Source organism: Grammomys surdaster, unplaced genomic scaffold (genome assembly GCF_004785775.1).
Source record: "Grammomys surdaster isolate TR1022 unplaced genomic scaffold, NIH_TR_1.0 126766, whole genome shotgun sequence".
In the NCBI taxonomy this organism is placed as follows: domain Eukaryota; kingdom Metazoa; phylum Chordata; class Mammalia; order Rodentia; family Muridae; genus Grammomys; species Grammomys surdaster.
Genome location: NW_021621553.1, coordinates 15,496 through 19,284, shown reverse-complemented (window position 1 = coordinate 19,284; position 3,789 = coordinate 15,496). Strand labels below are relative to the sequence as shown.

Here is a 3,789-nt window from a genome sequence, read left to right as displayed (position 1 = left end):
ACTCTGCATATTAAGATCCTGCAGCCTCCTCCTGCCATTCCTACTTATAGGTTCCATTACCCCACCAGGATGCAGGTTCCCATGGAGACCTAGTACAATACATTTCAATATATCCATGAAAGCTGCACAAAGAGCAAACAGCCAATACAGGCAAGAATAAATCAAGCTTCACTCCAAACACTATTAAGGCTCCATGTCTTTCAAAAAGGAAAAGTTATCTCCATCTTTCTGTCCAAAAGAAAGAGGTATCTCCATGAGAACCAAATGCATTGGGGCAACATCAAGTAGTAGGGGTCAAGTACCCTAAAGGGTGGTCAGGAGAACTAAAGGGAGGATATTTTATCCCTCTTTCCATCACATTCAACTCTATAAAAACCTGCCTGATCCCCAGAGGTCCAGTACACTGCATAATAACCCTCTCATGAGCTGAATCACTTTTCAATCTTGAGGCACCTGAGGATGCCTGGATAACATTGGGAGGGGTAAACTTCTCTTGCAGACTTAGGAAAACTGAGTTCAAAAGGCCAAAGTTACATTGATGGCTAAAAAGCAGAAGGGATAGACATAGACCTTCAAATATTCTAATCCAGACACAAAGGAATGCAGAAATGGTGATTCCACAACTGGTAGCCTCCATGACCGGTACTTACCTATAGAAGTTAATCTTATTCTTGTGCTCCTGGAAGTTCTCACAGAAGTCAATGTTCTCCATCTCTGATTTGTTCTATATCCAAAGCCACTTCTCAGACAAGTTCCCTCCCAGCTTTGACTCAGGTCCCAACAACTAAGGTTTCAGAGCTAAACCCTAATGCAAAAGTATGGGGGACTCATATGTTCCATTTGGAAGCAAGTAGTGCTGATGTTGGTGTGAATGCTGCGTGAGAAGAGGCTCCTGGTCATCCTACAGACTGTGACCAGCAGGAATTGGATGCCAATGGTGATGATGACAAAAGCGTGAGAATGCAGTGCTCCCGGACACACAGGAGGCAGAGCAGACAGACATGAGTACTCTGGCTCTGGACCATTCAGAATATGAACCGCTGCCTGAGAACGATTCAGGAGGAAATGAGTCTCAACCAGAAAGCCAGGAAGACCCTCGGGAAGTACTTAAAAAAAACACTGGAATTCTGCTTATCTAGGGAGAATCTTGCTAGCAACATGTACCTTATATTCCAGATGGACAGTGATCAGTATGTGCCAATGATAACAGTAGCTAACCTTGACCCTGTCAAGAAACTCTGTACTGATGTGGATTTGTTTGTGGAAGTGCTAAGATCTTTATCTTTAGTACAAGTAGATGAGAAGGGAGAGAAAGTAAGGCCAAATCAAAACCGGTGCATAGTAATATTGCGTGAAATATTGGAATCTACCCCTGTGGAAGAAGTAGAAGCACTATTTAAAGGAGATAATTTACCAAAATTTATAAACTGTGAATTTCCTTGTAGTGATAATTGGATTATTACGTTTGAAACAGAAGCTGATGCACAGCAGGCTTACAAATACCTTCGAGAAGAAGTCAGAACTTTCCAAGGAAAGCCAATTAAGGCACAGATAAAAGCAAAGGCAATAGCAATAAACACATTTTTGCCAAATAATGGATTTCTAAAACTTTACACAGAGCAGCGTTATGCTACATCATTTTCCTTACCTCCAGTGTATAGCCCCCAGCAGCAGTTCCCTCTGTACAGCCTGATCACCCCCCAGACATGGTCAGCAACACATAGTTATCTTGATCCACCCATGGTAACTCCTTTTCCAAGTACTGGATTTACAAATGGGTTTATATCTCCGACCTTCAAACCTGCCATGTCTCCCCTGACATCACTCAGACAATACCCTCCTAGAAGCAGGGAAAATTCCTTTGGTTACCGGAAGAAAAGAGAAGAGAAGTTTACAAGCAGTCAGACGCAGTCTCCAACACCACCAAAGCCTCCATCACCGAGTTTCGAACTGGGGCTGTCCAACTTCCCCCCATGCCCTGGAGCTGCAGGCAATTTGAAGACAGAGGACTTATTTGAAAACAGCCTTTCCAGCTTGATCATAGGATCTTCAAAAGAAAGAAACCTCAGCACAGATGCAAGCACAAACACTGTTCCTGTAGCGGGACCCAGAGATCCCATGCCAGCTCCCTGTGCTGTGTCAGCAGAGTTTGAATGCTCCCCTTCCCTGGCCCATTTACCTGAGGACCCCAAGGTGGCAGAAAAGCTGAGGGAAACTCACAGGGTGGACAGACTCCCTTCTACTCCTACTACAACTGCATGCAAATCCGTGCAGGTGAATGGAGCAGCAACAGAATTGCTAAAGCCCAGTTATGCAGAGATCTGTCAGAGAATGAGTAAAGAGCCTGCTTCCTCCTCCCCATTGCAACCCTCCAAAGAACAAAAGCCAAACACTGTCGCCTGTGGGAAGGAGGAGAAGAAGCTTGCTGAGCCTGTGGAGACATGCAGAGAGACCTCTGCCCTCAAGTCCACTCCTGAAGTCCCCAAAGATCAGAAGAGGCAGCCTGGGCGCTGACCCTCTCCTCCAGCTGCATGCAAGGGCCTGAACAAGGAACAGAACACTCCTCCCAAGTCTCCTCAGTGAAAGCTGGATGCCTGGGAGGGGTCTGGAAGAGCTGTATTCAAGGAACGAAGCTCTCCCACTCAGTACAGAATGAGCCGCTGGTTAGGAGCTTGCAGTGTCTGTGGGGCCCGTGGGATACCTGCAAGTTACTTCCTTCGGTGAGTTGGATTTTCCCCCTCTTGGAAAAAAATCTATTTTTCAGGATTTAATTATATAATATAAACCTTATTTTAGGTTGGTGCTTGACTGGAGGTGATACAGAAGTCTGATGTTTTTCAGGATAGAAAATTTATTTATCCAAACAAATGGATATTTTTTATTAAGTCTCCACGTGGCTCTGAATGCAAAGCTATAATGAGTTTTTCTAAATTAAGGGAACTCTGCTACTTCATTTTTTTTGTTTTGTTTTGTTTTGTTTTGTTTAATAGCTGGTCTGCAAGTACACATTGGTAGGGTGTCCCAGCAGACAGATAGGGGCTGATGGCATGGGCAGAACCAGCCTGGGCCTCACAGAGCAAGGGAATGGCAGTGTCAGGGCACTGACAAACTGGCATAAGAGCTGTGTGTTCATCTAAACCCTTAGCTAACAGGAAACTCTAGCTTTAAAACAAGATACAGATGTACATGCGGTTCTTTTTTGATCTAGTGGGCAGAATGAACCTGCACAGAGCACCCTAGGAAGACCTGAAACCTTTGAGTTGATGTCCTGCCAGCAAGTAACCAGCCTCTCCCTCCAGTTCCAAGTGGCTACTCTGTAAAATAAATTCAAAGCACATTGTGAATAGAACCTAGATTAAATTAGAAACTGCTGCCCACTGACGTCAGACCATGAAGTTGTACCATGATGTGTGTCCCTGTGAGTTAGTGGGTAGCCTGGTTCCATCCTCCAGTGCCTGCTCTGTCTGTGTCCCCCACACACTCTCTCTGGAGAATCCTGTCTTAGCTCTGTGTGGATGTCTTCCTGTACCTCTGCATAGGCACATGGATTTAAAAGTACCTAGCCATGAGAGAGTGCTGTCTGTGGTCCCCCTCTGCCTGGGGAGGACAGAGTACTTGCTCTTTTACCTCCAGGAGGAGGGTCTTGTTGATTGTTTCTAGAAGCTCTGCACTTCTGAAGAGCAAGAGTGCAGTCAAGTTAGCAAGTTCATAGTAAAGTTACAGATAAAGTGTTTTGTTTTAAAGTACCTAAAATTTTTCTTTAAGTATTTGAAGCTGCAGACATTAAAA

General features: G+C 44.7%; 1 pseudogene; it reads left to right on the top strand.

Annotated features, from left to right (window-relative positions):
• Positions 1-608: 608 nt before the first annotated feature.
• On the top strand, positions 609-2,583 carry LOC114615498 (annotated as a pseudogene).
• The last annotated feature ends 1,206 nt before the right edge of the window (positions 2,584-3,789 follow it).